Source organism: Leucoraja erinacea, chromosome 11, assembly GCF_028641065.1.
Source record: "Leucoraja erinacea ecotype New England chromosome 11, Leri_hhj_1, whole genome shotgun sequence".
Classification (NCBI taxonomy): Eukaryota; Metazoa; Chordata; class Chondrichthyes; order Rajiformes; family Rajidae; genus Leucoraja; species Leucoraja erinaceus.
In genome coordinates, this window is record NC_073387.1 from 8,731,673 (window position 1) to 8,742,514 (window position 10,842).

Genomic DNA, 10,842 nt, shown 5'->3' on the forward strand with positions numbered 1-10,842 from the left:
CTGGGACTATCCCATTGTTTAAGAAACAGTTCGCCATGGACATGGATAGGACAGGTTTGGAGTGTTATGGACAAAGCACAGGGAAGTAGGACTAGGGCAGCTGGGATATTGTTGGCTGGTGTGGGCGAGTTGGGCCGAAGGGCCTGTTTCCTCACTGTATCACTCTAGGACTCTAAGGTGGGATTAGGATTGTGTAGGTTGAATCGGGAAAATGATAGTTGTAAGAAAGCAGCTGTTTGTGAACCTGGTGGTGTGGGACCTCAGGGTTTGCATCCACTGCTGAACGGTAGCAGTGAGAAGAAGGCATTGCCCAGATGGTGGGGAACGTCAATGATAGATGCTGCCATCGTGAGGGAGGCAACACTTCATGCCGATGCTTTCAATAAAGGGAGAGCTGGGCCATGATGGACCGGGCCAAGTCCACCACTCTCTCTGCAACCTCTTGTGTTCCTATGTGTTAGATTTGCAACACCAGGCCATGATGCAACCCGTCAGGCTACTTTCTCCAATACAATAGACAATAGACAATAGGTCATTCGGCCCTTCAATGTGATCATGGCTGATCATCCCCAATCAGTACCCCGTTCCAGCTTTCTCCCCATATCCCCTGATTCCGCTATTTTTAAGAGCCCTATCTAGCTCTCTCTTGAAAGCATCCAGAGAACCTGCCTCCACCGCCCTCTGAGGCAGAGAATTCCAGAGACACACCACTCTGTGAGAAAAAGTGTTTCCTCGTCTCCGTTCTAAATGGCTTACTTCTTATTCTTAAACTGTGGCCCCTGGTTCTGGACTCCCCCAACATCGGGAACATGTTTCCTGCCTCTAGCGTGTCCAAACCCTTAACAATCTTATATGTTTCTCCACATGTTCTGCACATATACACCTACATCTACATCTGCAAAGGTGTGCCTCTGAATACTGTAAATGTCTAAGAAAGTAGAGGCATTGGCATGCCTTTTTCATGGTTGAATTTATGTGCTGGGCCAAAGTCAGGTTGTTCAAGATGTTAAAGCCCAGAAATGTGAGGCTGCTTGATCTCTCCACCACTGTCCCATCTATACAATCTGGTGCATAGTCTCCCACCTTCCCCTTTCAGAAAACAACAACCAATTGCTTGCTTTTGGTGACGTTAAGCGGTACGATGTTGTTGCAGCACCATTCAACCATGTGTGCTATCTCTCTCCTGTACTCTGATTCATTATCACTGATGATTCAGCCATGGTGTCACTGGCGAATGTATAGGTGGCATTGATGCTGTGCTTAGTCACACAGCCATAGATGTAAAGAGAGTAGAGACGGGGGGGGGGGGGGGTATTAAAAACAGCCTCAAACTTCACCTCTGTTGAGGGTCAATGAGAAAGAGATACACACTGATTGAGGTCTGCTGATGAGGAAGTCAAGGAGCCAGTTGTAAAGGGAGCTTCAGAGGACCAGGCCTTGGATCTGGTGGTGAATTTATAAAGAATGATCGTGTTGAACGGCAAGCTGCAGTTGATGCCATCCCAGGAGGTCATCTATCTACTGATATTTCTGATAAAACAACCGACTCTCACAGCGACATAGACTGTTCCCCTTTCTCCTACTTTCCCCATTTCTGCTGCATCGACTCTCAACGTGAGGCCTTCCATTACAGGACATCTGGATAGTTCTCAATTTTCAGAAAATGTATATACTCCCTTTCTCTTTTGATGGTTATATATATATATATATATATGGGACGTGGCCTTCATGGCATGATTGACAGGAGAGAGAATCTGAAATTCCATTCAAGCAGGGTCCAAGACCACCAAATTCAAGTGCAGTTTCAACACTCAACCATGCAAGGCCACTCTTTTATTTTTCATTGATGGGAAAAATTTTCGGCAGCCATGCCCACACCTGATGAGCGGCGGGGGACTCTGCGTATGATGGCCAAAAATCACAACCGTAAGTGGCAGCGTTTTTTTCTAAAATCAATATAGAGAACACCAGGAAGTGGTCAAGGTCAGCCTTTTAGTAATGTAGAAGATATATATATATATACTAGGCTAAGTGGAACCAACCCCTCACACTTACACTAACCTACTCCTCACACACACACACTAACACCACATAACCTCCCACCATACATGGGGGGGGGGGGGGGGGGGGGGGGAGTTGTGAGAGGGGAGGAAGGTGGGGAGGGTGGATAGAGGCGAGTGGGAGAGAGAGGAGGAGGAGGAGACACACACACACACACACATAAGAACAGAAACCCTACAGCAGTCTCACAGAAAATGGTAGGTGTGGCCAATGCTTAATTATCTCACTTTATTAAATTTAAATAAAATATTTATCAGTGTGTTTTGAGTTAATATTTTTATCCTGTAATATTTATTTTTAGCCATGTTCATAATTTGTTTTTGACATTTCCATAAAATTCTGAAACTCTCTCCTCAGTATTATTTTGCAGAGCCAACACAACTTCTTCTTCAACATTCACTGTTCTATATCTGATATATACATGTTATGTGCTGCAAAAATCTGAAAATGAATAAAAAATCTATATGTCTAGTTCCTTGAAGGTGGAGTCCCATGTAGTGGTCAAAAAGGCTTTTGGCACATTGGCCTTCATCAGTCAGAGTATTGAGTATAGATTTGGGAGGTCATGTTGCATTATATAAGATTTTAATGAGGCCGCATTTGGATTATTGTGTTCATTTCTCTAGACCGTGTTATAGGAAAGATGTTGTTAAGCTGGAAAGGGTACAGAGAAGATTTACAAGGAAGGTGCTAGAACTCGGGTGTCTGAGGTTTAGGGAGAGGTTGAGTAGGCTGGACTCCATTCCTTGGAGCGCAGGAGGATGAAGGGTGATCTTAAAGAGGTGTATAAAATCATGAGAGGAATAGATCGGGTAGATGCGCAGAGTCACTTTCCCAGAGTAGGGGAATCGAAGACCAGAGGACATAGGCTTAAGGTGAAAAGGAAAGATTTAATAGGAATCTAAGGGGTAACTTTTCACACGATGGATGGTGGGTATATGGAACTAGCTACCAGACGAGGGAGTTGAGGCAGAGACTATCGCAACGTTTAAGAAACAGTTAAACAGGTACATGGATAGGACAGGTTTGGAGGGATATGGACCAATGCAGGCAGGTGGCACTAGAGTAGGTGGGACATGTTGGCTGGTGTGGGCAAGTTGGGTCAAAGGGCCTTATTCCACACTGTAGCACTCTATGACTCTGTGACCTCAGTACATCACTGAGGGAGTGCTGCACCATCAGATGAATTAATGAGAGATAAAACTGAGGCCAGCACCAGTCACCATAAACAAGCCCATGAGACTGCCACAGTAAACCACAGGGAACTCTCTCCAAGGCACTGTCCTACTTCCAACCCACAATATCATCAACACAGATCTGTTAGTGGGGGGGGATGTAACAGTGTCTGATTTGGCTTTGTTGTTTACATATATGCCACTCGCGTTGTGAAATGAGTGGCGATCACCAACAATTTCCAGCAAGATGCGACCAATGATATGATCACACTTCCCAAAATGTATATTTATCACCAGGTTAATAATTAATCTAACTGTGCTGGTTGTGAAGTACTGTGGAGTAAAGTTCTTCTCCTATATTTACAGTCAAATAAATTTGGGCTGATTTACGCACAAGTATTTTAAAATGTTCTTCATGAAGCTATTGCCTCTTCCAGTTGCAGTTTACATATGAATTTCACCGAGTTACATTTTGGAAAGTGATCAACATTTTTAGGTTTCTATTTCAAAGAGGAATGTGTACATGTTCACAACTACCATATAATGCTTAATTCCACCAGGTGGCGCCGTTGTGGCTGCCTCGCCAACAGTCTGTCTTGTTCTTTTCTTTCTTTGCTTCTGTTCTTGGTGTTTTTGGTGTTTCTTTATTTTACATGTCTTTTCCTACTATTTCTTTTGATTGTTATTTTTGGTGTGTATTAACCTTTTTGTCAATGATTAGTGATGTACAGCACTTTGTTGCAACTATGATTGTTTTTAAAGTGCTCTATCAATAAAATTATTATTATTATTATTTGTTGTTTTTAGTATTTTGTTAAATGTATATTTTAGTGTTCTTTAACTGTGTTATATGTGAGGGGTGGGGAGGGGGTTGGGGGAAGCTTTTAAATCTCTTATCTCGACGGAGTCACGATTTTGTTCTGTATCGTATCTCCGTCCCCGCTGCGGCCTAACATCGAGGAGCTGGTGGCCACTTGCCACAGTAAACCACAGGGAACTCTCTTTGGGATCGACTTTGGGAGCTCCAACTGCGGGGGCCTGCAGGACAACATCGTGGAACTGGTGGTCCCTTAGTTAGGGACCAACTGTGGGAGCTCCAAACACAGGAGCTTCAACCGCCCTGACATGGGAGCTTCGATTGTCGGCTACGGGAGCATTGATCGCCCCGACTGCGGATGGTTCGACTGCCCCATCCACAGGAGAATAAGGCGGAAAGAAGATTAGACTTCATTGCCTTCCATCACAATGAAGAATGTGGGGGAGCCACTGTGGTGGATGTTTATGTTAACATTTATGTAGTTGTGTGTCTTGGTGCTTTTTTTATTATGGCTGTATGGTAAATCGAGTTTCACTGAACCTTAATTGGTACACGTGACAATAAAATACCCTTTGAACCTATGACTCTCCAACACGCACTCTCAAGCATGTAAGCGTGCAAACACATGCACACACAATTACAAACATATATGCTCAAACACACCCACACAAGCCTACACAAAACTCAGCCACACACTTGCATGTGTGCGCTTATGTACAGACATAAAACACTCGGGGACAAACTTAAATACAAAAGCATACTTGGGCACAAAACATCAAAATGGACACTGACACACTCAGAATACAATTAGAAATTAGTTTCCACTTTATGTAGTCAGTAGGTGTGACATCTCAAGTTAAACACTGAATTAGATGAAAAGCAGAAATTTCCAAAAACACAAAAATCATATAAAGTGTAGGCCAGTGGTAAAAGGTCAGTCATTCCCATTCACCCACGTGGCATATTATGACTATCAGATACTGGTAGACTTGGCCATTACATTATTGTGTCGGAAATTCTCTGCATCGGGGATTCCCCCTGTATGATGATGATAGATGGTCATTTTCAACACGTTGCACAAAAAGGAAAGGTAGCACCTACGCGTGATTTTAATTGACTAATTCTTGCTTTAGATGACATTTTGTACATTGCTCAGCACTAAATAATTACCCCACTGGAATTTACAACGGTGAATAATTGAGCAGAGTATTAGATGCATTTCTCCAGCCTGCCAAAGCATTCAATAGAATTAAACACAAAGAGCAGTCCTGAGCAGTCCTGAGCTACTATCTACCTCATTGGAGACCCTTGATTGCACTTTACTGGACTTAATCTTGCACTAATCGTTATTCACATTATTCCCTTTATCATGTATCTGTACACTGTGGATGGCTTGATTGTAATCTTTTATTGTCTACCTGTGACTGGTTAGCACGCAACATAAGCTGTTCACTGTACCTCGGTACGTGACAATAAACTAAACTAACCAAACTAAAATAACAGGGGTATGAAAGAAGATACCCCTCGGACTTGGAAGAGCTCAATGGGCTAAATTCCCCATAACCATGCTACACTTATGAATATAATTATGTGTTGATAGCATCTTTAGCTATGGGACATGACCTTGCAGTTAAATAACATAAATGTAATTAAAGAAATGTATCTATGTTTATCTATTTTTATAAAGAGTTTCATACCCATTATAGAATAATACTCTACTAATCTGCCATGCTGGGATTTTAGAGATGTCAGATCAATAGATTGTCCCGATTACCAGCTGTTATTCCTACTACTACAATGACATATTGAATTCACTTTTTTTTTTTTAATGATGTTGCATAATACACCAATACATTTTCCAATGAACACAGTAAATTTAAAGGGATCATGAGAAATGGAACCAAATGAGTTTCAAGGGAGTCAGGAAAACATGATCAAATGAGTTCAAAGAGATGTTCCATACCAAGACATCCGAGATGTCCTCATTCTTTAGGGAACGGGGGTTCCCCTCTCCCACAATAGATGAGGCCATCACTCATGTCTCCTCAGTACCCCGCAGCTTTGCCCTTGCTCCCCCTCCTCCTTATCGCAAGAGAGACAGTCCCCCAAGTTGTTACCTCCCACCCCATCTGCCGTCACACACAACAAATAATCCTCTGAAATTTTTGCCACCTCCAATGGGATCCAACTAGCCACATTTTCCCATCTCCACCTCTTTCCACCATCCACAGAGACCATCCCCTCCACAACTCCCTGTTTAACTCATCCCTCCCCACCCAAACCACTCCCTCCCCAGGCGCCTTCCTCTGCAACGGCAGAAGATGCAACACCTGTCCCTATACCTCCTCCCCCGACTCTCTCCAGGGACCCCAACATTCCTTTCAGGTTAGGCAGAGGTTCACTTGCACCTCCTCCAACCTCATTTACTGTATCCATTGTCAGAGATGTGAACTCTTACACATCGTTGAGACCAAACGTAGACTGGACGATTGTTTCGCTCAGCCCACCTGAACCTATCTGATCTCCCGGTTCCTGGACACTTTAATTCTCCTTCCCATTCCTACACAGAACTTTCTGTCCTAGATCTCCTCCATTGTCAGAGCGAGGCTAAATGCAAATTGGAGGAACAGCATCTCATATTTCACTTGGGCAGCTTACAGCCTAGTAGTATGAATCTTGATTTCTCTCACTTCAGGTAGCCCCAGCATTCCCTCCCTCTTTATCCCTCCCCCACCCAAATTTCACTAGCTTCTCATTTTCACCCTACAAACAGCTAACAATGGCCTGTTTCCTTTACATTGTTACATTTTTGAATATCTTTTATCATTGTTTTTTAATCTCTCAGTATCATCATCTATATCTCTCATTTCCCTTATCCCTTAACCAGTCTGAAGAAGGGTCTAGACCCAAAACGTCACCCATTCCTCTCCAGAGATGCTGCCTGTTGCTCCAGCCTTGTGTCTATCTTGATTTTAAAGAGTGTAGGAACCAGGGCTCTGATGTGATAGAATTAGTACTGAATGGGACAACTGCCAAACAACTTCCCCCTCTCTCCATCTTCTCTAACGTTAATTAACCCTTGCTTTCCCACTCTCCCCATCCCTCCCCATCCTAATTCTCTGATTAGGTTCACTGTCCTTCTGATTAAATTTTACGAATTGTATGCCTTGTCAAGTCAAGTCAAGTCAAGTCAAGTTTATTTGTCACATACACATACGAGATGTGCAGTGAAATGAAAGTGGCAATGCTCGCGGACTTTTGTGCAAAAGACAAACAACAAAACAACCAAACAAATTATAAACACAATCATAACACACATATTCTTTTACATAATAAATAACAGAAGGAAAAACGTTCTGTAGAGTTAGTCCCTGGTGAGAAAGGCGTTTACAGTCCGAATGGCCTCTGGGAAGAAACTCCTTCTCAACCTCTCCGTTCTCACCGCATGGCAACGGAGGCGTTTGCCTGACCGTAGCAGCTGGAACAGTCCGTTGCAGGGGTGGAAGAGGTCTCTCATGATTTTGTTTGCTCTGGAGTTGCACCTCCTGTTGTATAGTTCCTGCAGGGGGGTGAGTGAAGTTCCCATAGTGCGTTCGGCCGAACGCACTACTCTCTGCATAGCCTTCTTGTCCTTGGCAGAGCAATTCCCGAACCAGATGGTAATGTTCCCCTCAGTCACCTTCCCCTCAGCCAACAATGATCCATTCTACATTTTCCTGGGTCAGCAACTTCTTTGATCTCGCGTTTTTACACTTCACCCTTCCATATCTCTACGTCTCCCTCTCCCCTGCCTCATTGTCTGTAACTAGACCACAGCTAACAATGGCCTCTCCTTTATCATCGTTCCTTTTTTTGCATATCTTTCATTCACTTGTTTTATATCTCTCCATATCACTCATTACCCTTTGCCCTGGCTCTCTGTCTGAAGAAGCGTCGTGACCTGAAACGTCACCTATTCCTTTTCTCCAGAGATGCTCTCTGACCCATTGAGTTACTCCAAATTTTTGTGTCTATCTTCGGTTTAAAACAGCATCTGCCTACACAAGTTCTGTTTGGGCTTTGCTCCAGAAAATTCCTGAAACTAGTGCTGAATGTCTAGAAACCTGCCGGATCAAGAAGAGACCTGACATCTAGTCAGGACGCTGATGTCTGTGACACAGAATGCAATGAACCCCTGCTTCCTGCACGGAGGTAGAGTTCACCATTAACAAAACAGGGTGTCACGCGATTAGATCACACCTCCATAAAATTACACAGCACACACAACCAAACAAGTCTACCCCAAGCCAGAGTAATACCGAGAAAATTGTTGCCCAAACAAAGGGCTCCAGGTACACTCGCTGCTACAGAGAGAGAAGCAACATGGTGCTCTGCAGCTCACTGTACTGGGTGCGTGCTGAATTGTAAGGGAGGAAGTGGTTAATGATAGTACCATCATCAACCTAAAACATTAGCTCTTCCACAGCCGCTGCCTAATCTGCTGGGTATTTCCAATATTTTCTGCCTTATGTTAGATTTTCAACATCTACTTTGTTTTTCTATTTGCATTCTATGCAGTAATTATTTGGATTAGTCGATTCAACGCAAGCACCATGTCAACAGAGTCCCATAAAAATAATCTTATATTTTCACAACTAAAAATCCCCTTTGTATAAAAAAGTTTATTTCTTTCTTTTGAGAGTGCAAGATAAAGTATTCATCTGCTCCTGACATTTAATTTTAGTTGCAATCCCAAATACCTCAGTCAGATCACCCCTTGTACATGTACGAAGGAAGTGCAGATGCTGGCTTAAACCAGATAGGCACAAAAAGCTGGAGTAACTCAACGGGTCAGACATAATCTCTGGAGAAAAGGAATAGGTGACTTTTTGGGTCGAGACCCTTCGTCAGTGTGAAGAAGGGTATCGACCTGAAACATCACCGATTCCTTTTACCAGAGATACTGTCTGACCCGCTGAGTTACTCCAGCTTTGTGTCTCTCACCCCTTAAACTTTTGAAGTCTGACTTTTCAAACCATAAAAAAAAAGGATATGATCATGGAAGGGAAGCTGAAAAGGAGGAAGGACTGGAAAGAAAGGTTGTGCCAATAGTGATTTTTATTGTCACGTATAGGTTATTTGTTATCTCAGTGAAATTATTTTCCTTGCAAACAGTCCAGTAGACTTTCACCATGCCCTCGATCAGCACGGGTACAGGAATAATCTACTGAGCCGCATGGAGGAGGCATCATGTTCAGGCGGCATGAAGGAAAAGAAAAAGAAAGAAATATTTTTAAAGGGTAAAACAGGAAACATTGCAAGCAAGTTGCACACACCAAGTTCCCTACAAGCAGCAATGTGGCAATGATTAGATAATCTGCTCTTGGTGATGTTGATTGTCAGATAAATATTGTCAATGATACGAGGGCTAATTTGAAAACTGTACTCTCCACTGGAGAGAATAGGCCAAGCTTCAATTTAATACCTTATCCGAAGGAGTTCTTATATTGGTGGGGTCACCCTCTCATTTCTAGACTGGAGTGTCTGATACTTTTTTGTGCTCAAATCTCTAGGGTAGGACTTGAAACAAGAACCCTCTGTCTCAAAGGCAAGAGGCCGACCAAACAATGCACAGACTATAAAAACATTGAACTTTTTTCTGTTGACACAGTATTCGTGCACTAACCTGCCACTTGCAACAAGTATACTTTGAGACATTTCATTCACAAGGTTCAACCGCATCCTGTTTGAAGGGTTAAGCTACCACATCCCGATATCTCACTTGGTGCAGTGTCCCCTCTCAATGCCCCACCCTGCAGATTGCACATGCTACACACATCAGCATAAATGAGAAACAATTTCTTCAAACAAAAATGACCAAGCTGTGGTCAAAACTTCCAGCAGTGATTTAATGATTAAAACAAAACTTCCAGCAGTGGAAAGCAACTTGTCAGAAAGAATAGTGACCTACAGCTCTTGTGATGGGTATGACTGTACGTTAGTCAGTACCGTCAACTGCCTCCAGAATATGGTGTGCCTGGGACTATCTCTGCAACAGTGAGCCTGGTGTTAAAAAAGTGCTTGCTAATATTCTTCTGCAATGAGGGAAGGAAAACAATTCTGTTCAAACAAGAGGTATTAGACCTGTGACTTCCAGTTACCTCTGGGCTCTGATAGTTACATCACCCAAAGGTGACACAAAGTGCAGGAGTAACTCAGCAGGTCAGGCAGCATCCTGGGAGAACATGGATAGATAGGTGACATTTCAGGTCAGACTCATCTTCAGTCTGAAGAAGGATCCCACCTATCCATGTTCACCAAGAATGTTGCCTGACCCGCTGAGTTACTCCAGCACTTTATGGTCTTTTTTTGTAAATCAGTAACTGCAGTTCCTTGTTTCCCCCACAAAGGTGAACTGTTTCTCACAAAAGGCAGATGATCAATAGGAGCATTAGCCTAAGCGAGCCTCATTTGAGAATGGTCTGACAATAGTTTCATTAGCCATGGACAAAGAATTGGAGTAATACGACTTAAAGATTAATATTACTTTCTCGGCATCTGAAGATCCGTGAGGTGGAGCTCAACATTAGCACAACATTGAACACTAAGCCCCAAAAGGAAATTTACCAAGTTACCAATCCTGTACACTTTACAAAGAAAAATCTGAATACAAAAATGATTGATGTTCAATAGCAATTTTCCTCGTAAAGTTATCATTAGGAGGCATTTGTAATCAAACACAAAATAGTATTGAATATTAATGTCACACTGCAAGATTGCACCCCATAGTTTAGGTAAATAACTGTCAGA